Genomic DNA, 24,989 nt, shown 5'->3' on the forward strand with positions numbered 1-24,989 from the left:
GATTGTGAATGGTGATGATGTATCGGTCACAAGAAACAGTCGGTTACATGTGTTGAGCAATTTGTCATATTTATTTCAGGCATGAAAACAAAACCAAAAGAAGGACTTTAACTAGTTCCATTTAGAACTAAAAGATAATGTTTATGAAAAGGTAATATAATATTGTTGGAATATAATCAGTGTCTTGTGACAGGACATCCACGTCACATTGAAAATGTCACGCGTAACAGTACAAAGTTGGTTTCCTGAAACAATGACTTCCCTGATCTGATGCAAGTCTGTTAAATATCCTATCACTTTTCCTTTTGACTCCAAAAAAGCTATAAGCAAAACAATAAATAGAATCAAATATGATGGATTGCACATGTAATCAGTACCTTGTGACATGAAAATTATGTCACCATGAAATTGTCACACTGGTTCACTTGCGCTTATGGGTTCTTTTGCTGCTAAAACTATTGTGTACAAGTTTACAGTTATCATTTCAGTTGCAATTCAATTAAAATTGTTCAGTCTCCATTGTCTGTTCATCTTGATGGAAATGATTGCATGTGGAAATGTTGTATCTTGTGACAGTGACAAAAAATGCACATTCTTTTTAATTATTTTCTGTTCTTTCAAGTCAATTGTTAAGTTTATTTTCATTATAATCATCAAGTCATTCAGTCTACTTGCTTTATTTGATAAAATACTTTAATTCACTTTATAATAATTGACAAACATCAAGATAATTTTGTCACGCGTCACAAGACACAAGATTTCGATTCATCAACTTAAAATGTCTTTTTCTATGAAATGCCTTTACCCAAGTTAATTTTATACCAACATTATTGAAGAAGAACCAATTCTCAACAAAACACACACTAAGAAGAAAAGTAGCAATTAAGTTGAATTTTGCTCCATATAAAAACCACCTTTTGACATTGAGCCATATAACGTGCGCCACACACAAGACAGAAGTCGCAGCACAGGCTTCATGTCTCACCCAGTCACATTATTCTGACACCGGACCATCCAGTCCTAGCACTAACCCCATAATGCCAGACGCCAGGCGGAGCAGCCACTAGATTGCCAATTTTAAAGTCTTAGGTATGACCCGGCCGGGGTTGGAACCCACGACCTCCCGATCACGGGGTGGACACCTTACCACTAGGCCAACCGTGCTGGTTTCAAAAGCTATTGGTGTGTCAAGATCAACAGTGACACGCAAGTTGAAGTAACATGGAATGGAGCAACGCAGGATGTATTCTAGGATATGGGTGCGTCTCAGAAACTGATCCTTTTGTGTGTGCCATAATCAAATTAGCCCACAATTGAAACATACTGAATTTTAAATCATGATATTGGTATTTTTGAGAAGTAAAATGAATAAAGAAATAGTACAAACAAAACTGAGTATTTTGCATGATTATTATGAAGGTTGTTTTGCGAAAGAAATGATTAAATGCGTGAAAAATGGAGGTCTGATCTGTGACATGAACCATCAACTAGTTTTGTACCTCACTACAAGAATCGTTTAGAATGTCCAAGGACTGCTATTTTTGTTATGTGTGTTTGGTTTAAGTGTACTTGACAGTTGAAATGTTATTTTGTCCACAGAATTGTTTTTTTAAACGAAATTAATCGCTTGAAAGTTTGCCATCACTGTCGTAACATAGGTTTCCACACGCGTGCAACAGCAACAAGTCCTAAATTTGAACTTTAGAATTTGCATATTCATCTTCAACACGATCTTGACATGAAAGGGCATAGAAACTCGCTAAGTTAAATGTTATTTAAGTATTATTTTCTCAAAATTGCATCTGCAAACTAAGTTGAAAGTTGCGCAATATGACATGCTTCTTCAAAATTCCTTTACGATGGTGAACGGTTTTGCAAATAATGTTCAGAGTTTTGAAGAAAGATTAGAACTATTTTCCGCGTAGTGACTTAGAGGTGCGGGTGACTACGCATGCGCAGTTACAGAGAGAAATAGTTCAGGTTCCAGCAGCGAAGAAAGATTTCGAGAATGTTTCCGAAGTCTGTGATTTTGTTACGACAGTGATCAACACCCAAGGTTCTCAAGAAAAGGTGAGTTTTTGCTGCTATGATATTCTATGAAGTGAAAAATTAGGCTAAACATTTGTTAATAATAGTTTTTCTTTCGATTTCACGTAGTCAAAACTTGACTAAATGTTTTAACATAGAGGGGGAATCGAAACGAGGGTCGTGGTGTATGTGTGTGTATGTGTCTGTTTGTCTGTGCGTGTGTGTGTAGAGCGATTCAGACTAAACTACTTGACCGATCTTTATGAAATTTGACATGAGAGTTCCTGGGTATGATATCCCCGGACGTTTTTTTCTTTTTTTTCGACAAATACTTTTGATGACGTCATATCCGGCTTTTTGTAAAAGTTGAGGCGGCACTGTCACACCCTCATTTTTCAATTAAATTGATTGAAATTTGTGTAAAGCAATCTTCGACGAAGGCCGGACTTCGGTATTGCATTTCAGCTTGGTGGCTTAAAAATTAATTAATGACTTTGGCCATTAAAAATCTGAAAATTGTAATAATTTTTTTTTTTAATATAAAACGATCCACATTTACGTTCATCTTATTTCACATCATTTCCTGATTCCAAAAACATATAAATATGTTATATTTGGATTAAAAACAAGCTCTGAAAATTAAAAATATAAAAAATTATGATCAAAATTAAATTTCCGAAATCCATTTAAAGGAACGGTAAGTGTCAATGTTTTCTTTAATTGTAAAAGTTGTATGTTCAATGGAATGGTAAGTCTGAACAAAATAATTACTTTATTTTGTTTTTAGCCAGTGAATGTGGATGCATCAAAATCTTGATAGACATTAAACAAATTCATGTTAGTGAAACTAGTACACATATTGCATCAATCTTTAGTTGAAATCGCAGGTACTTGCATGTTTCAGGTGCAAGAGATTCGACCTGATGAACTGGTGGTAACGTTCCTTCGAAGGAAACCGAAGGGGAACTACTATTGCTTTCCAGGGATCGATGATATTTCCTTAGTCCCTACATCTGATGCAACCATGATTCGTGACCCCACCTTCAATGCCAGGGGGCATTATTTCTTTTAAAATAAATTAATTAACTGCAAGTGGCAACTGTTCTATATGTAACCAATGCCTTTGGTTTATTGTCTTAACAATTGAATGAACCACTTTTGAACATTTGCATTCTTCATGTCAAACCTTATAATACATGTCTGGTTGTTCGTTTCCGAGTTACGTCGGTGATGAACTTTTCATTAATGTTTCTCTTTTTTGGGGCAAAGTTTGCTTGATTTTGTCCAGCTTTTTTTCTTTCTGTTCCTGTTTTAGTGTTTGGCATTTTACCTAAGAAGAATCTGGTTGCAAAATCAGCTTCATTTAGTAAAGTTTGTGGGAAAAAGCATAACCGTTTCTTTGTTACAAAAGTGATGTTTCCATGTTACATCGGTGACCATTTTGCATTCTTTTGGGATAACTTTCTAACATTTTGTCTTAGAGCAACAAATCTTTGTATATATGCTATTGTGAAGGTTAAATGTCAATAAGACTGAATGAATGCCATGTATCAACATGTTCTGATCAGGATATCATTAATTAATTTTCATTTTTGCATTGAAATTTTGACGAATGCATGGAACTTTGAAAAAAACATTATTTTGTTGTTTGCATGTAGTCATTTCATATTGAACTCTATAATGGCTTGTGATTCAACAATAATAACTGAATAAAAGTCGTTTTCAGCCTTATAAATGCAGTTTTTTTGTCTTTTATTGTTTCCATGTTACACGGGTGATTTTGCACACATGGTCCAAATAATGCTCAATATATGGCAAACTAAAGGCAATGTTATATTTTTTCTTGTTTAAACTGAAAAGGTACACCCTGAGAAGTGTGTAAATAGTATTATCAACGTTTTCTGGGAAGATTTTACTTTTGGTGATAATGTCACAAACAGAGGACGAGATTCTGAGACGCACCCATATCCAATCAAAAGTTGGGTGAGTTGGTGTAGCCCATAACTGCTTCCAACAAGCTGACTGGGTCCTTGTCAATACAAGCCCGTCACAAAGCCTCGAAGTACAGAAGAAGTTTTAAGAAGACGAATCTTACTGTGCCCCAACATTGGACAAAGGGAATAGTTAGTTAGCTGTTGCTTTTTGGGTCCAGCGGACCATTTAGGCCAAATCAGGACCCTGACAAAGGGAATGCCCATCGCCCCAAGTACGACATCACCAGGGAGCAGCTGCTTGTTCTTCAGGACAACAATTTCACATCAAAAGAAATTGCAAACGCTTTTGTTTGTTTGTTTGTTTGCTTAACGCCCAGCCGACCACGAAGGGCCATATCAGGGCGGTGCTGCTTTGACATTTAACGTGCGCCACACACAAGACAGAAGTCGCAGCACAGGCTTCATGTCTCACCCAGTCACATTATTCTGACACTGGACCATCCAGTCCTAGCACTAACCCCATAATGCCAGACGCAAGGCGGAGCAGCCACTAGATTGCCAATTTTAAAGTCTTAGGTATGACCCGGCCGGGGTTCGAACCCACGACCTCCCGATCACGGGGCGGACACCTTACCACTAGGCCAACCGTGCTGGTTTCAAAAGCTTTTGGTGTGTCAAGATCAACAGTGACACGCAAGTTGAAGTAACATGGAATGGAGCAACGCAGGATGTATTCTAGGATATCCAATCAAAAGTTGGATGAGTTGGTGTAGCCCATAACTGCTTCCAACAAGCTGACTGGGTCCTTGTCAATACAAGCCCGTCACAAAGCTTTAAGAAGACGAATCTTACTGTGCCCCAACATTGGACAAAGGGAATAGTTAGTTAGCTGTTGCTTTTTGGGTCCAGCGGACCATTTAGGCCAAATCAGGACCCTGACAAAGGGAATGCCCATCGCCCCAAGTACGACATCACCAGGGAGCAGCTGCTTGTTCTTCAGGACAACAATTTCACATCAAAAGAAATGGCAAAAGCTTTGGGTGTGTCAAGATCAACAGTGACACGCAAGTTGAAGGAAAATGGAATGGAGCAACGCAGGAAGTATTCTGGGATATCCAATCAAAAGTTGGATGAGTTGGTGGAGCCCATAACTGCGTCCAACAAGCTGACTGTTAGTTAGTTAGTTTTTTGGGGTTTAATGTCTCTTCAGCAGATGCTAGCTGCTATTCGAGACCGATGCAGTTATTTTCTTTTCCCTTCATATGGCAAGTTCTACGTTTCAGACTATTTACATTCAAATCTATCACTGTAAAAGAAGGTTCTAAAAATTAATAATTTTCACTTCTGGTACTTTAAATCTTGTAAAAAATCTTGATCTCTTTTAAAAAGTTAAAAATCTTGTCCGGGGGAACATCCCGGAATAAAACCTTCATTGTTTCCGCATTGTAGTGTTTGTCTCGAAATTCTTGAACGTCTACACATTTTGTGAGAACATGTTCTAATGTCCATGGTTCGTCACATCCAAAACAGTATGGTGGATCTTCACCTTTCAGCAGATACGAATGTGTAATGTGACTGTGCCCAATGTGTAAGCGACAGAGAACTGTCTCTTCTTTCCTGTTGAGGCGACATTGGGGTAGGCTGTCCGACAGCTGGGGGACGATCTTATGAAGTTTATTTTCTTCACATTCGTCCCATTCACTCTGCCATAGGTACTTTATGTACATGTTGGTGCGAGTTCTGAAATCTGAATGCTTTGTGTGTTTGTCAGTGATGAGTCTTTCTCTGGCTTCTTTAGCAGCTTGATCAGCTGCAGAGTTGCCTCTAATTCCAACATGGGATGGCACCCATGCAAACACAATCCTTTTGCCTTCTTCAATCAGAGATGCATGTAGCTCTTGGATTTCGACCAACAGTGGGTGATCTAGCTGAGTTCTCTTCACGGCGGTAAGAGCCGATAGGGAATCCGACAGAATCAGGAAGTCTTTCTTTTTTGACTGATATACCTGTTTCAGAGCTAGCTGTAAAGCTTTCAACTCTGCAGAAAATACAGAACTGTCATCCGGAAGACGGGCCGAAAAGGCCCTATCGAGTTTAGGACCTGTGACAGAAGCTGATGCCACTTTACTTTCAGCTTTGGACCCATCAGTGTATATTCGTTGATGGGAAGGAAACTCGGTACAGAACTGGCTAAAACACTGTTTAAAAATCAAATCATTTGTCTCTGACTTCTTTAACCTTGTCAGATCGAGTCGAACAACTGGATCTGGCAATGTCCATGGTGGTGTTTCTGTCCATCGATTTTCACTAACATGATCGAGTTTTATCTTTGATTCGGCCAGATGTGACTGAATCCGAGAAGACAGAGGTGCTCGATCATTTGGGTGACTTTCAAAAAATTCAGAGCATTGTGGTTGAAATACGCATTGGTAGGCTGGATTTGTAGGCATAGTTTTCATTAACCATGGTGGGGGAGAAATCCAGGGTACAGTCAAATACAGGTGAAAGGGCCATGGAAGACAGAAATCAGACACAAGACTAGAGCAGAAAACTGCAGGTGATCAATCGGGAGAGCTTTGAGACATGACATACAGGTGAACGGACCAAATCAGACAGAAATCAGACTTCAAGAGAAGAGAAACACAGATAGCGGAGCACTCGGCAAAAACAGCCCCGGCACGTGTAGCCGGCTCCAAGGGGCCACAAGCTGACTGTATCCTTGTCAATACAAGGCGTCTGAAAGGACAGGGGAAAGTACTTCAGAGGCACAGAGTTCGGGAAGCCATCCAGCGGTGGATCCTGGTGGAGCAGCTGTGAGAGCTTTGGCGTCGAGGCCTACCAGACGTCATCTGTACCAAGTATCAGGACCAAACGCTCTCTGGCATCTAGACGGATACCACAAGTTGATATCGTGAGTACAGCTACAAATACATGCACTGGGCACAAAAACTGTTTTCTCTCAGGCAAGTGGTCCCAATGGCACATAGTACTGTTTTGATCAGAAACATGTATTTGTTCATGAACACTTGCTTTTCTTCTACTTAAAAAAAAAGGCTCATTGGATTTTTGTTTGGTGGTTACCTCCTCCTGTTACCAGGGTCAGTACTTTAATGTCAAAGCATCAAACTGAAGTCAATTAACTTCAGTTTGTTGCTGGTTCTTAGCAATGAAGTTTGTGTAAAAATGAAGTGAAATAGAACCGTCCTTCTCTTTCTTTATTTGGTGTTTAACGTCGTTTTCAACCACCAAGGTTATATCGCGACGGGGAAAGGGGGGAGATGGAATAGAGCCACTTGTCAATTGTTTCTTGTTCACAAAAGCACTAATAACAAATTTGCTCCAGGGGCCTGCAACGTAGTACAATATATGACCTTACTGGGAGAATGCAAGTTTCCAGTACAAAGGACTTAACATTTCTTACACACTGCTTGACAAATCTTTACAAACATTGACTATATTCTATACAAGAAACACTTAACAAGTGTAAAAGGAGAAACAGAATCCGTTAGTCGCCTCTTACAACATGCTGGGGAGCATCGGGTAAATTCTTTCTCGTCCCAACCAATATGGGACTCCTAACCCGCGGGGGACGAGTGTGTGTGTGTGAAAGTCCAAAGTCGGCACATTTGCGAACTCATCACTTTTTATTTACATTTTTTATTTTTTGTTATTTGTATTATTATTTGTTTAGTGTAGGTATTGTTGACTCCCCCTCTCCCCCCCCCCCCCTCCCCCCCCCCTCTCCCTCTCTCCCTCCCTCCCTCTCTCTCTTTCTCTTTCTCTTTCTCTTCCTCTCTCTCTCTCTCTCTGTCTCTCTCTCTCTCTCTCTCATTCAGCGTTCGACCGCGGTCGAGTGCACATCGCAGTGGAGCTCTCTGTGCACAGTGCACACCAATTATTTTCAAGTGTGTCAATGCTGCATTGGCGAAGTGACAGTAAGAGACTTTTTACAATTTTATGTCGCCTTGTGTTCCATCATCACCTCCATGTGGACAGTGCTATGAACTCAAAAGTACTTGCCTTTGGTTGTTTCTAGTAGGAGCAGTGTCTTTTCTGGTTTTCACCTCACTTCAGACTAATGATAGATGCTTACCCGTAGTAGCTATTACTGTTGTTGTGGCATGTGTGGCCCAGAGACTTGTAGTGTATGCAGATAGGCTAACAAAAGTGGAAACTTATCTACCAGCTAAGTGGGGATGACTAATTTTTGGTCGTTTTGACTTCGGTACAGCAGGCTTATTCATTGCCAAGTTCAGTTGTTAGGGGTCACCCTCTCCATTATTCTCCCCACCTCGTGAGATTGCTCTGGCAAGGCCGGTTAACTCGGTCAAGCGTGACAATGCCCGTGCATAACGTGTGTTTTCGCCCGGTGTGCGGCGTATTCGTGAACACTTTTTGCTGCTTTATGGCACGCAGAGCGAAACTCGCTAAGCAAATGCGTTGTCAGGTGATTACAGTTCGTAACAAACCTGAACTTGTGTTGTTCCTGTTCGCTGCGTATTATCTGATCTCACTAGGCCGGCGTGAACTGTGCTCTAAAAGTGACAGTGTGTCACGGGTAGGGAATGTGTCAGAGAGCCCACTGCTTGGTAACTGCCACGTGCTGGACTTTAGATTCATAGTCACCATGGCCGTGCATCAAGGAGGCACAATGATTTCAAGTGGTAGCTACATTAACCCCTCCACCAGTGACTTTTTGATGTTGTGTGGGGACATAGAAACCAATCCTGGTCCTGACCCAAATGATTCAAGTGACAAACAGAACACAAATGACTTGATCATTCAACTTGGCGACACCCTGGGGTCGATTTTGTTTGTTTGTTTGCTTTACGCCCAGCCGACCACGAAGGGCCATATCAGGGCGGTGCTGCTTTGACATATAACGTGCGCCACACACAAGACAGAAGTCGCAGCACAGGCTTCATGTCTCACCCAGTCACATTATTCTGACACCGGACCAACCAGTCCTAGCACTAACCCCATAATGCCAGACACCAGGCGGAGCAGCCACCTATAGATTGCCAATTTTAAAGTCTTAGGTATGACCCGGCCGGGGTTCGAACCCACGACCTCCCGATCACGGGGCGGACGCCTTACCACTAGGCCAACCGTGCCGGTCCCTGGGGTCGAGGTTAGACGACGTGTCGAGGGAGGTGAAAGTGATGTCAGGTAGCATGAAGACTATGTCCTCTCAGCTAGAGGAGTTGAAAAGTGATCTCCACAAAAAGCAAGTAGAAATAAATGAGGTGAAGACCAGAACAAATAGCCTAGAACAAAAAGTTGCGACTCTGACGGACCAGCTGGAAATGCAGGACATTATGTCCTGTAAGGACAATATCATCAAGTATGGTGTGACGGAGAAGGACGGCAAAGAAACTGAAGATGACACTCTGCGTACGGTGGTGGCCCTTCTCAACACTCACGACTCTTCCAAAACGTGGGTGCGTGACGACTTTTCCTGCGTGTTTCGGCTGGGCAAGAGGGACGAGGGCCAGTCTCGGCCTCGCCCTGTGGTGGCCAAGCTCCTTCGAAACAGAGACAAACGCAACCTGATCTCCAGCAAGACGATGAGGCGGCGGCTGAAGGGCGACGGCGTGCGGCTCAACGATGACCTGACGGTGAAGCAGCGTGCTCAGCTGAGTGCGTTGCGCGACAAGGGCTACGCGGCGTACTACAGGGGGACGCGCCTCGTGCATTGGGTGCGCAAGCAGACCGACAACGCTGGCGGTGTAAGGCAGGGGTGTGTCCTCTCACCAACATTATTCTCATTTTTGATAAATGAACAAGCCGTAGAGGTCTCTGAAAAGGGCTGACTCCAGATGTCCTTTTCGGCCTGGGGTCTCAAAAAGCAGATTAACATTTTGAAAAACTTTGCAGACAACTTTGTCATGGATGTGTCGAACTTTCTGTATAAAGTGTTCAAGAAAAGATCTCAATACATTAGTTAAGATGATCACCATTCAATCCTAAAAACACGGTATTTCACGTGTGGCATGTTTGTCTGTCTGTTCTGTTTTTTTGTTGTTTCTATTCGGCTCCACTGTGGACACATGTACAGTAAAACCTGTCTCTAACGGACACCCTTGGGGAATGGTAATAGTGTCCCTATTAGACAGGTGTCCCTTCTTCACAGGTGGAGGGGCCGGGGCAATATTTTACAAAGAGCACGTAAAATGAACAAGACACTTTTTGTCAGTCCTTTAGTATGTATTTATTGGATTGAACATGAGATTCACTGAAAATGTGAGTAAACAAATGATACATGTAGCAAACAACAACAACAACAACATTCCCCCCACCTACCCCGTTCCCTACACACACTGTGCATTCAAACTTACGCAAGTCGGACGTCACAAAGCTAAAAATAGCTGACTCTTCATCAATCATTCAACGGGAAATTCCGCAGTGTGTCTCGACCAAATTGGGTCAGCTCTTGTTTCATTGCAGTACAAAACCACTCCCATACCACGTTGTTCAGGTCTTCATATTGCGTTTTCCGACGTTTCACAGTTTTTTGGTCGATTCGCGCACCTGACTCCCACTCCTTCATCACGTCTTCTTTTTCCGATTTGATCCTCGCGATCTGTGTTTTACCACATCCCATCTCCTTCGCCACATCTCGGCATGATTGGCCGCTATCTAGTTTTTTCAAGGCAGCGACACGCTGCTCTAAAGTCAAAGCTTTTCTTTTTCCTGCTGGAGATTCCATTTTCAAACACAGTACTGTTGCTTTTGGTTGTGACTGTATCCACAATGCGGAAAAGCGAAAGTGAGTGAGCGAAAGTGGGTCTCCATCTAAACAAGCCACTGATTGGTCAGAAAAGGGACAGGACAACCAATCAACAACCATTTGTGCTACGGCTACGGCTGCCGAGCACTGACTGCATAACAGTCGAGTTTTCGAAGTTGCGTTTTTATGTACGTTGTGTCCGTTTGTGACAGTGTTTACACTTCCTACGGTCCGAAAAATCGTGTCCGCGTCCGTAAGTGGCAGGTGTCCGCCCGTTAAAGGTTAGTTATTGTTGAAATCGTGTTCGTGCCATGATAAACTGTCCGTATGTAGCAGGTGGCCGTTACAACAAGGGTCCGCTAGACTCAGGTTTTACTGTACTACGCTGAATTTCCCTCCCCCCATTTCCCATTGAAATGAGCCTTGTGTTTATTCAATAAATGTTCAGAGTTCAGAGTTCTCTCTCTCTCTCTCTCTCTCTCACTCTCTCTCTCTCTCTCTCTCTCTCTCTCTCTCTCTCTCTCTCTCTCTCTCTCTCTCTCTCTCTCTCTCTCTCTCTCTCTCTCTCTCTCTCTCTCTCTCTCTCTCTCTTTTTCAACTTCAGGCCTTCAAGCGTTATTATTCTGATTTGTTTCGGTTTGGTTTCATTTTTCATTGCTCATTACATTTAGTCAAGTTTTGACTAAATGTTTTAACGTAGAGGGGGGAATCGAGACGAGGGTCGTGGTGTATGTGCGTGTGTGTGTGGGTGTGTGTGTGTGTGTGTGTGTGTGTCTGTGTGTGTGTGTAGAGCGATTCAGACTAAACTACTGGACCGATCTTTATGAAATTTGACATGAGAGTTCCTGGGAATGATATCCCCATACGTTTTTTTAATTTTTTTGATAAATGTCTTTGATGATGTCATATCCGGCTTTTCGTGAAAGTTGAGGCGGCACTGTCACGCCCTCATTTTTCAACCAAATTGGTTGAAATTTTGGTCAAGTAATGTTCGACGAAGCCCGGACTTCGGTATTGCATTTCAGCTTGGTGGCTTAAAAATTAGTTAATGACTTTGGTCATTAAAAATCTGAAAATTGTAAAAAAAATATTTTTTGCATAAAACGATCCAAATTTACGTTCATCTTATTCTCCATCATTTGCTGATTCCAAAAACATATAAATATGTTATATTTGGATTAAAAACAAGCTCTGAAAATTAAATATATAACAATTAATATGAAAATTAAATTTTCGAAATCAATTTAAAAACACTTTCATCTTATTCCTTGTCGGTTCCTGATTCCAAAAACATATAGATATATGTTTGGATTAAAAACACGCTCAGAAAGTTAAAACGAAGAGAGGTACAGAAAAGCGTGCTATCCTCCTCAGCGCAACTACTAAACCGCTCTTCTTGTCAATTTCACTGCCTTTGCCGTGAGCGGTGGACTGACGATGCTACGAGTATACGGTCTTGCTGCGTTGCATTGCGTTCAGTTTCATTCTGTGAGTTCGACAGCTACTTGACTAAATGTTGTATTTTCGCCTTACGTGACTTGTTTTTCTTTTTGATTTATCTCCCTTTCCCCCTTCTTTTGCGCTTGGAGGACATCATCTTCTCTGATAAGTCGTTTTGATATTTGTATTGTTTTCATTTTTGTAACCTGTTGAAGACCTTTAGGTCAAAACATTGTTCATTGTCATTTGTTTGTATATTTCGTTGCGAGTCCAGTATATTAGGTATTACTCTACGGGAGACCTGAGATTACACACCTTGCAGGAGCACTTCCCCGAGTATTGGTTGGATTTTCTTTCTTTCTTTCTTTATTTGGTGTTTAATGTCGTTTTCAACCGTTCAAGGTTATATCGCGACGGGATTGGTTGGACTGGGGCCCCCAGGAAGTGGTGGTTGCTCTCACCATGCTGGCCACGGCCGTTGCGAAACGCTCATCCTTGGAGGCCCTCTGGGATCACATGGGCGTGGGACAGATGCTTCTGCCAGAAACTGTTGTACAGCAGGACATTGAATTTTGCGGCAGGTTAGGCCGCCATTTGGGCGAGGCCCTTCCCAGTGAACTTTGCTTATCTCCACCAAATACACTGGTGGCCCTGGCTCACCGGGCTGTCCTGCAGATCCTGTACGCTGGAGGGGCGGGAGTCCAGCGGGAGTTCAGGACCCTCCGGTTTGGGGGTCGGCCGAAGTCCCCACCACCACTGTTTTGTCGGCATCATCCGGAGGGGAGCCTTTCTAAGAGACCCCGAATGGAGTCGGAGGGACAATTACCCCCAAAAGGACACGCATCCGTCAGCTCTAGGGGCAGACGAATGGGGGCCCCCGGTCAGATAGAGCATCGGGGTGGAACGGGCCCTCGTCATGCGCTGGGCCAGCAACACGACAGAGGTAGGAAGGGGAAGCTCCCTCCTTATGAATATAGGCCAAAAGGAATGACAAAAGAGGAGTTTGTTTGTTTGTTTGTTTGCTTAACGCCCAGCCGACCACGAAGGGCCATATCAGGGCGGTGCTGCTTTGACATTTAACGTCTTTCTTTCTTTATTTGGTGTTTAACGTCGTTTTCAACCACGAAGGTTATATCGCAACGAGACATTTAACGTGCGCCACACACAAGACAGAAGTCGCAGCACAGGCTTCATGTCTCACCCAGTCACATTATTCTGACACCGGACCAACCAGTCCTAGCACTAACCCCATAATGCCAGACGCCAGGCGGAGCAGCCACTAGATTGCCAATTTTAAAGTCTTAGGTATGAACCGGCCGGGGTTCGAACCCACGACCTTCCGATCACGGGGCGGACGGCTTACCACAAGGCCAACCGTGCCGGTGATGATTTGACGGTGTTAGCATCAAGGCTATGACATATTGTAATGGGCAATTTGACGATGTAATCACCAAGGCTATGATATATTGTAATTGACAATTTGACCATGTAAGCACCAAGGCTATGATATATTGTAATGAACAATTTGACGGTGTAAGCATCAAGGCTATGACATTGTAATGGGCAATTTGACGATGTAAGCACCAAGGCTATGATATATTGTAATGGACAATTTGACGGTGTAAGCATCAAGGCTATGATATATTGTAATGGGTAAATTGACGGTGTTAGCATCAAGGCTATGACATTGTAATGGGCAATTTGACGATGTAAGCACCAAGGCTATGATATATTGTAATTGACAATTTGACGATGTAAGCAACAAGGCTATGATATATTAATGTAATGGACAATTTGACGGTGTAAGCATCAAGGCTATGATATATTAATGTAATGGACAATTTGACGATGTAAGCAACAAGGCTATGATATATTAATGTAATGGACAATTTGACGATGTAAGCAACAAGGCTATGATATATTAATGTAATGGACAATTTGACGGTGTAAGCATCAAGGCTATGATATATTGTAATGGGCAATTTGACGATGTAAGCACCAAGGCTATGACATTTTGTTAATGTTGAAATAGCACTCCCTCCATCATGACTGATTGTGGAATGTTTTTCAGCCCTTTCAACCCACGGGGTCATCAAAGGCCTATTTCAACAGAGCTGGAGAAATTGTTACGGACAATTTGACGATGTAAGCATCAAGACTAGGATGAATTGTTAATTTTAAATAAGTCAGAGTCCAGTCGACCTCATTTCCTGATCCTGTCAGGGCGACACAAGATGCCAAGCCGCACCAAATGAAAACACAACAGTCTTCCCTCTTCGCGATTCTTTCTTTATTTGGTGTTTAACGTCGTTTTCAACCGTTCAAGGTTATATCGCGACGGGGAAAGGGGGGAGATGGGATAGAGTCACTTGTTAATTGTTTCTTGTTCACAAAAGCACTAATCAAAAAATTGCTCCAGGGGCTTGCAACGTAGTACAATATATGACCTTACTGGGAGAATGCAAGTTTCCAGTACAAAGGACTTAACATTTCTTACATACTGCTTGACTAAAATCTTTACAAACATTGACTATATTCTATACAAGAAACACTAAACAAGGGTAAAAGGAGAAACAGAATCCGTTAGTCGCCTCTTACGACATGATGGGGAGCATCGGGTAAATTCTTCCCCCTAACCCGCGGGGGGGCAGGCTGGCCATGAAATTGATAATCGACAGAATTCTGCTGACCCCATTCAAACCGTGATGAAAATGTTTGGCGACAATCCATTCATACAAGACATTGTGCGTATCAAAGGGAAGCCAACAGGGTTCATATTGTACACAGAGCAGCAGATAAAAGACATTGCCGACTTCTGTACTTCATCACAAGGCCCACAGAATGTAATAGGCATTGACAGAACCTTTAACCACCGACCCCAATAACCAGAACGTGTGTGTGCAAGGTGAGGTGCGGGGCAAGTTGAAGGCGATCGGTTTTCCCGTTGAGGATCCTTTCTCATTGATTTTTGCAATACATTTTGTTCATGCGCCAAAGATTGGACTTTTTGACATCTTCGGCTTTCTCATAGTCTATAAGAGCGGAAGAATGACTTTGACCGGCATTCTACAATGGCCTACAAGACATTTGACGATTGTTGCCTCTTTCACGATGGCCACGTCAAAGACCTGAAGTTTTGCCTGGTGGGAACCTTTTGTGTTTTTCAAGCACATGTTCAGCCGACGCAGAGGCAGAAAACGTACTTGCTTCAAGCCCACTACAAGCTGTGGATTGTGACAGATAGCAATGGAGACATTCTACAGGCTTTCTGCCAATGTCTAGCCGGGTAAGTATTTGACTTTTGAGCCTAGATCTATTTTTGTTTTCTTACGAACAAGCCTGTTTCATACTACATGTATACCCACTGCACATATGTTGAGATAAATGGCAAAGTGTAACTGTAACTCAAACTGTAGGCGTATAGATCTGACACTTGTTTTCATTAAAATTACTCTGACAGAACTGATGGTGCATTTTAGGCATGTTGGTGCTGCCTTGTATGCCCTGGAGGACATGAGTGTCAAGTCAGTGACCGATGGACCAGCTATTTGGGTGCGCAGAAGCAACACATGTGAGGAGCCTGTTAGACTGGATGATGTGCCTTTGATTCATGCCAGGTATGTAGCTAGCACACCATAGCCATCTGTTTTGTATTAATTTATTACAGTGTTGTAGTAAGACAGGTCGACTGACAGGGATCAGGCTTTTATTACACTATTTCATGCCATACATGAATAAGCGTTTCAGTATTTTCATAACGCTCATTGTACCCAAAGAATTGTAAATTATATTCTCATTTACATATTTATTTGCAGGTACAACAAACGGACACCTCGTCGGCTACCAACTACCACGAATTTTGACCCGCGTGCACTAGCAGACAGACATCATGCATGGTGCTGAGAGCGAAGCAGCACGTTTGTAGAAATGCTGCAAGAGGTAAGGCCGTCAAAAACACTATTAGAAAGTAAACGTCATCGTGGCGCAGCTTATACAAATGTAAATTAATTATGTTATACTATATATAACTGAAAATATAGGGGTATCTCAGTGGTTAATAGTACACTGGGTTTGTATCAGTTGAGACACACAGACGCTTCACTAAATTGCAGGGAAACGACTTACTTTCTCTGTATCATTCCTTTTGAAAAAGGCTTTATTTTGACTTCACCTAACAGTGTTTTAGCTTGCCATTTGGAGAGGAATATGATATATTTTTATGAACTTTTATTCAATTCCATTTACAGGAACTTCCGGAAGCTACTGCATGTACTTGAAGGTTTCCTTCCAGCAAGTACACAGGATGGGTGTGGTATCGGACAGTCCGTGCTGAGTGACCGCCTGCAGAAGCTGTCTGTGATGGGCATTGCCAGGGAGATGACGCTGGAACAAGACTGACTTGGACCATTTCCTGCAGCGCCTACCTTCTAGTCATGCAGATGTGACCCATATTGAGGAGGCCACACGCCGACAATCAAGTAATCCTGCATGGGCAGAACTCAGAAAAGGTCTAGTCACAGCCTCAGATATTAAGCGTGTGTGTACACGACAGGTTTCAGTCATGAAAAAGGCTGATACTGACTCATGCAGCAAGCTTGTGGAACACATGCCGGGACAGAGTGCAGTGTGTACAACTGAAGCATTAGAATGGGGCAGGAAAAAGGAGAAAAAAGCTTGGCAGCTGTACTTCCAAGTAGAGTCAAAGCGCCACAGGCACTTGAAAGTAGAGGAACGAGGACTCATGATCTCAAGTAGTAAGCCGTTTATAGGAGCTTCTGCTGATGGGCTTGTTTCCTGTGACTGTCACCAGAATAGACTGATAGAGATTAAGTGCCCGCACAGTCTGCGAACTAAGTCTCCAAAAGAGGCAGCCAGAGAGAGAGGCTGTCTGCAGGATCCTGTCACAGGCGTATGGAGTCTGAAAGAAGATTCTCCTTTCTACGTTCAGATTCAGACCCAGCTTTTTGTCTATGGTCTTCACCACTGTGACCTTGTGTTATACACATTCCAAGGCATCTTGGCAGTTTGTGAAGTACAACGCTGTTTTCACTGAGGCTATGCTCAGAAAGGCCGAAGAGTTTTACAGGGCTCGCATTATTCCCTCACTGTTGTGTGGTTCAGTCTGCTGATCAGTCATTGTCAAACGATACATTATTACCTTACTGGGAGAATGCAAGTTTCCAGTACAAAGGACTTAACATTTCTTACATACTGCTTGACTAAAATCTTTACAAAAATTGACTATATTCTATACAAGAAACACTTAACAAGGGTAAAAAGAGAAACAGAATCCGTTAGTCGCCTCTTACGACATGCTGGGGAGCATCGGGTAAATTCTTCCCCCTAACCCGCGGGGGGAAACAGAACGAAAACGAAACTGGAGATCCAAGCTCACACCGCAAAAAAAGAGACGCATACTAGAACATAGACAACAACAGTATCGTCGCGATAAGGAGGCGAAACAACTGGAAAAGATGAAAGAGACTATAACAACCGCCGCTGAGAAGCATCCAAGGAAAGTGTACTGAGACTTGAAGAAAACCATGACAACCTTGAAGAATAAACGGGACAAGATGTAACTTTTCAAGCTTCACTTTTTTAAGAAGCTACTGAAAAGAGAGAACACCGAGACGGCAAGAACCATGTTTTACAAGAGACATTCAACATATGACAGATCTGTTGAGGACTTCTACCTCAAAGAGGCCGTAGATCTGCCTGGGAAAAAAAATTCGGGATCAAAGTTCGAGAACATTGTTAACAAGAAGGTGCTGACAAAGACTGTGGCAGCTCTTTACAAGGACTTTCGCAAAACTCATCCGACCTGCAACATCTCCCTCACAACTTTTTCCAGGAGGAGGCCCAGGAATGTACTTCTTTCTTCCAGTCGAGCTTTTGTCCAGTGCCTTTGCGAAATCTGTGTGAATCCAATGCTAAAGGTAGAGAAGCTAAAGAAGTTTCTTCCGTCGTCTCCAAGCAACGTTGATGAACTTGTGTCTGAGACACTATGCAAATGTGAGCTGTTGGATTCAAAACCCTGTATTGAAAGAGTTTGTTCCAAATGTGGTGTGAAAAAAATCGTTGATACCTGGAGGGCTGAACTTCAAACCTCACTGGAAGACGAGATCACATGGATGAGATGGGAGAAAACTGTGAAGTCCAGAAAAGACCTAGTTAAGAGAGTTGGAACGTTGAATCATCTCATTGAGGAACTAGCCGTTGACATGGAAGGTCTGGCAAGACACGTGATGGTTGCCAGATGGCAACGGAAACAGTACCAGACGCTCCAGACATCATTACCAGAAGGCACAGCAGTGGTGACGCTCGACTTTGCTGAAAACTATCTGTGTAAATTTCAAAACGAAGTGCAGAGTGCACATTGGAGTTATCGCCAGGTGAGTGTACACCCATATGCACTCCAGTACCGCTGTCCAAAGCCAGAGTGCAGTCATCTTGTCACAGACTACCAAGTGTTCCTGTCCGATGATCTTTGCCATGACTCTGCTTTCGCCAAATGCGTGACTGACCATATGCGCTCCAATACCTGACAGAGGAGCACTTCACGAAAGTTGTCATCTTCGGTGATGGTTGCGGAAGCCAATATAAGAGTAGGCTACCGTTTGTTCATTTGACTGAATTAGCTGTGAAGTACCCGGAACTGACAATAGAACGTCACTATTTTTGGGCACACCATGGAAAGAACCTTTGCGACGGATGTGGTGGAATCGTGAAAAGTGCTGCCACACGAGCTGTTGCATCTGGCTTAGAGGTCATCCAAAGTGCACGGGATATGCTGCGATTCAGCGCCAACCACCTGCAAATCACTCGCAACACTGCTTCCAGCAGTTGTCAGCACAAGCTGCGAAGCTTCCAGGTCATTCCCACAGCAGATATCGACAGAAGCATCACTTCAAACTGGGTTTGGGTTTTAACTAGGTTTGAGTTTTGCCGGGTTTGAGTTTAACACTGTTCTTGTATTTCATTCTGGGAAGTTTGTTTGAAAAGACAGAAAAGAAAAGAAAAAGATTTTGAAACATTTATTCTTTTTTGCTTGTTTGCTTAACGCCCAGCCGACCACGAAGGGCCATATCAGGGCGGTGCTGCTTTGACATATAACGTGCGCCACACACAAGACAGAAGTCGCAGCACAGGCTTCATGTCTCACCCAGTCACATTATTCTGACACCGGACCAACCAGTCCTAGCACTAACCCCATAATGCCAGACGCCAGGCGGAGCAACCACTAGATAGCCAATTTTTAAGTCTCAGGTATGACCCGACCGGGGTTCGAACCCACGACCTCCCGATCACGGGGTGGACGCCTTACCACTAGGCCAACCATGCCGGTAACATTTATTCTGCTTTGTGTGTTATTCATTGTAACACATAAAATCCACTACCCCCTTTCTAAACACAATTGATATTTTCTAAATTAAAACTGAAAAGTCGAGAGTGTTACAAAATGGCGTCCCTGGGTGGGCTAGGGGGGTTGTAGAATATTAAAAAGTAAAACCCAGTGTTCTGGTGCCGCTTCATCATGGCCACTGGTGGCCAAGAACTGAGCCCTCAGACAGGTGATGTGTGGGATCGGGAAACCAAGACACCTCGCGTGCTGGGATATGGACGTGGGACACCGTTGGCTCAGAAGCTGACTTACACCACCCCTGGTTCAAATGCGTCCGACAGCGGTCTTGGTATGCCGACATCCACTCCCGGAGTTACTCAGGCAGCATCAGGTGCACCCATCATCAACGTTCATGTTAAAGCGCCAACCCAACCTCCTCGGGGACTTTCACGGGCACTCGACCAAGCGGAGGTGCGGAAGTCAGCTTCAAAGACTGGAAAGAACGAGTTGAACAATTCCTTGAGGAGGAGACAGATGAAGGAACGAGACTGTCCAGAGTCCGTGCCAGTCTTAGAGGACTAGCAAAGGTGCAAACAAAACAATGCACTACAGGCGGAGATATCCTCTCCACTCTACAGTCTATCCATGGGACTACAAAGACAGTGGAGGATTTGTACCTTGAATTTGTCCAGATGTCAGCAACCAAGTCGGAAACACCAGCAGAGTTTCTTACAAGATTATGGGCCAAGTTCAGTGAAGTCAACCAGGATAACCAGTATTCCACAGATGAGACGCAACGGAAGGTATATGAGACCATCTTAGATACTGGGTAACACCCGCAAATTGTTGGGGTGCCTCTGTAATTTTGCAATTTACTTCAATCACGCTTTCTGGTGTCTAAAATAGGCAGTGTGGGATCACTGTATATATATTCTAGTATTTAAAAATGACATTTGATTATGTGCAAAGTAAATCATTATTTTATGATAGACGTAGAAACGTTGGAAATAGGTGTCAAAATGGCGCTGAAAAGCGGGACACAGAGACCCCACGCATCTTTGTTGAAAGCTGAGGCAAAAATCATAGAGCTCTAAAACCGTAAAAGAGCACTTGAAGTTTTAAAGTAAGTTCATTTTGAAGTAGGCATTAAAGAAAATGTTTTTTGACTTAGGATATTCAAGAGAAGCGAAGGGAAAAAAAGTACATTCGTTCGTCACATTCGTGTCCAGAGGGGGCCCTCTCACAATCATGAAGACACGTCACCTCACCTGTGTAAACTCATGCTATGTGGGAGTTGAAATCATATGCAAAATGTCATACTTTCGATTAGTAATCTCCAGTAATGCGCAGATTAATAAATCATTGCAGAGGACGCTTTTATCTGGCGGAACTTTTGCTTCGGTTCCGTATGTCACGAACGTGATCGCGGCCTTTTTTTGACACTACCAGTCCGAGACGGTTTTCGAAAGCCTTTCCAGTACGCACACATAGCATGCGAGAACGAGGTCAGCTATAAAAATAGCTCAGATCTGACCCGGGTGGACTAAAAATTCGGATTGAAAACTGGGTCGTTTCCGGTTTCGTTCCTGTGACGAAACGTGATCTGCACCGTTCTACCGTGTTGAATTGTTGTACATATCATCCATCCTCTCCCCCCTTTTCTAGCCATCTCAAATATTCACATTCTCCTTGCAGAGTTTGAAATGTTTGCAATACTAAGATGTGAAAAAATATTGAAGAATTTACTGGTTCTAACCCAAGGAATGTTCCTATTTTTACTTCATTTAGTGTTATGTGGTGTTAAGTGATTTGTGCATGTACTTGATTTTGCTGTTTTTTCTTGTTTTTCAGTTTCCCAGTTTCATCTTTGCAGAAGCTTGCGACAATGCCTCTGGAACACCTGCAGCTGAAACAGCTACCTTGACACTTGCAGCTGGTGACACTGCCGTCATAACCCCCACAGATGATGACACTGTCATTGTGACCTTCACAACTGACCAAATGTCTGAGCCTGCACCCCTGGAGGCCGTGCCCCCAGCATCTGAGCCTGGCGTGCCCCCAGCGTTTGAGCCTGGCGTGCCCCCAGCATCTGAGCCTGGCGTGCCCCCAGCGTCTGAGCCTGGCGTGCCCCCAGCATCTGAGCCTGGAGTGCCCCCAGCGTCTGAGCCTGGCGTGCCCCCAGCGTCTGAGCCTGGAGTGCCCCCAGCGTCTGAGCCTGGCGTGCCCCCAGCATCTGAGCCTGGCGTGCCCCCAGCATCTGAGCCTGGCGTGCCCCTAGCGTCTGAGCCTGGCGTGCCCCCAGCATCTGAGCCTAACGTGCCCCCAGCGTCTGAGCCTGCATCCCTGGAGGGCGTGTCCCCAGCGTCTGAGCCTGGCGTGCCCCCAGCGTCTGAGCCTGCACCCCTGGAGGGCGTGCCCCCAGCATCTGAGCCTGCACACCTAGAGGGCGTGCCCCCAGCGTCTGAGCCTGGCGTGCCCCCAGCGTCTGAGCCAGCTGCAAGGTAAATTAATGAAAACTCATTCACCAGTAAATAATGAAAACTCATTCACCAGTATTGATATTGTTGGGATTAAGTCCATTGTTCTCCAGATAGCTGACTGCCCAGCCATTATCAGCTCTGACAACCTCGCTCATGTTATCTTTTTGTTATCTTCCAAACTTGTGCATCAGTTTTATTTGGCAAGTTCTGTCAAAGAAGTAACCATTTACGTGATTTGGGTCAGGAGGTGTGAATATTCGGGTCAGGAGATATGAATTTTCCCTTTTTTATTTTTTCAGAATCCAGTGTGGTTGTTGGGTGCAGAAAACCTACGCGACCAAAACAGGACAAGCACACTATCGTGGTCTGGTAGGTATTTTGCACATTATCAGAGAGAACCTAAAGGGACGACAATTGAATGGGCGCCTCAACACTGAGGTGCCCAGGGTATCGTGCTTTGCGTATCACTGTCGAGGGCTCAAGAGAAGTAGGGCCTTTAACTCATCACTGCCAACTATTTTACACATAACATGTCATGACTCTCCTCAATCAGTCAATGCCAGGAAATGATTGACTGCTTTGGCCCTTGTTCTGCTTTCCCATCACTTTGCAATTTTCATATTTTGTTTTATTTATTTTATTATCAGTATTTTGTTGTTTTTGTTGTTGCAGGTCATTGCATATGACGAAAAAACTCAACTCAGCACTGTCAAGTTCCTGAGAAAGCAAGGAAAATACTATACTTTCCCTTCCACTGACGATCTTGACGTGGGTGTTGGCAAAGAAGAACGTGTGCTGCTTGAGCCTCCTGATGTGGATTCCAGACTGCATTATTTCTTCAAGAATTGAAATTTCAAGCCTTTAATGTTGATTTGCATTAAAAGAGGCAGTTCTTTCTTTCTTTATTTGGCGTTTAACGTCGTTTTCAACCATTCAAGGTTATATCGCGACGGGAAAAAGAGGCAGTAACATTGTCTGTTTATTTTGTTGTCCAGTGTGAGCATGTAGACTTTGGAAGACACAAACAATATTGACAATAGTTTCCACGTTACCTACACTATGGTGTCCCGTTACTTACACTATGGTGTCCCGTTACTTACATCATGTTTAATGCATGCACACTTCATCATTTATTCTTCCAAGAATGCAATTTCTCACAAAAGAAGCTTTTACTAGCCTTGTCCAAAGCAACAACAAATTAAATAGTTTCACCTTAGCCTACCCTCTCAGCTCATTTGACTGGCGATTGTAATGATCTAAGTAACGGTTTCCAGTTTTCGCGCAGATGTGTCAATTTCAATTGCAGGAATTTTCTTCTCTTTTTATAACAAAACATCCATAGGGTCATATGCTTTATTCATAATCCACAATATAGCCCATTTGTTCTTCATCCTTTGTGAAAATAGTGCAAACTGGACACCATGTTACCAACATAATAAAAGTTGTCTTCATTACTTTACCATCCTCTAGCGATGTAAGTACTGATAATTTTCACAAGATTTTTCGGTATCATATACACAGGGACCTGCTCTTTATTATATAAACCATTTCATCAGTTTTTCTGCAATTTTTTTTAAAACTTGTGTCCCACCCCTGTTTCTCGTAAGCCGCAGAAGGTGCCGTTGGGTAAGATGCCTCTCATCGATACGCCGTTTGAGCGTGTGACGATCGATCTGGTGGGTCCCATCATCCCTGCTTCTGAGTCTGGTAACCGGTACATCTTGGTGTTTGTGGATTACGCTACTCGGTACCCGGAGGCCATTCCATTGAAGTCGATCGAGGCTGTGAAGGTTGCTGAAGCGATGTGGGCAGTCTGGACCCGGGTAGGAATCCCCTCAGAGGTTTTGACAGACCGTGGTACTCAGTTCATGTCCGAGGTGAAGCGAGAGGTGGAGCGTTTGCTGGCTATCAAGGGTTTAGCGACTATTTTGTATCATGCGCAAGGGAACGGATTGGTGGAGCGATACAACGGAACTCTCAAGACCATGCTACGCAAGCTTGCTCAAGAAAAACCGAAGCAGTGGGATCGCTACATTCCTGCACTTCTCTTCGCTTATCGCGAAGTTCCACAGGAGAGTCTTGGATTCTCTCCCTTTGAGCTTCTCTACGGCAGGACAGTGCGAGGACCCATGTCTGTTCTTCGCAACCTCTGGACGGAAGAGCAAGCTGATGAGCAAGTTCGCACGACTTCTGAGTATGTGGTTGATTTGAGGAACCGGATTGAGGAAACCTGCAAATTGGCGCGTCAGAATTTGTCAGCTGCTGCACAGAAACACGCGGAGGTGTTCAACCGGAAGACAGTTCGAAGACAGTTCCAGCCTGGAGACAAGGTCTTGTTGCTACTGCCGCAGAAGAAGAACAAGCTGCAGTTGTGTTGGCAGGGACCATTCGACGTTCTGGAGAAGAAGGGCGAGTCAGACTACAGGATTCGGATCTACGGGCGTGAGAAGCTGTACCACGCCAATCTTCTCAAGCTGTACAGAGACAGACAAAACGCAGCGGACGCCATAGATGTGATACCTACCGTAGCGGTTGCCGTGGTTGAGGAAACTGAGGAGATGGTTTCCCCTGATCGTGAGCTGCCCCTGCCCTGCTTGAAAGGCGAAGAAACTGTTGAGGACATCAACCTTGCTTCTACACTGACTGTAGAGCAACGACTTCAGGTGTTGGCGATTGCGGAGAAGCACGAGAAAGTTATTACTGATGTTCCCCTTCAGACACCCTTGGCCGTTTTCGACATGACAGTAGAATCAGCGAAACCAGTTCGGGTTAAGCAGTATCCTTTACCTTACGCCAAGGTCGAGACCGTCAAGGAAGAGGTGCAGGCCATGAAGAAGTTGGGCATGTGTCGAGGAGGGATCTTTTGCCGTGTAGACCGATGTCTATGCTTAACTTGGGGGGGCATTGTCGCGGACAGTTGTGTATAATTAAGGTTCCTTGGTTTGTCGCTTGTGTTAGAGTTTTATTTCCCAGTAGTAACGTGATGCTACTGGGTGACTTTGTGAAAGTCGGTTGCGTATACAAAGTATGTACGC

This window comes from Littorina saxatilis, linkage group LG14 (assembly GCF_037325665.1).
Source record: "Littorina saxatilis isolate snail1 linkage group LG14, US_GU_Lsax_2.0, whole genome shotgun sequence".
Taxonomy (NCBI): domain Eukaryota; kingdom Metazoa; phylum Mollusca; class Gastropoda; order Littorinimorpha; family Littorinidae; genus Littorina; species Littorina saxatilis.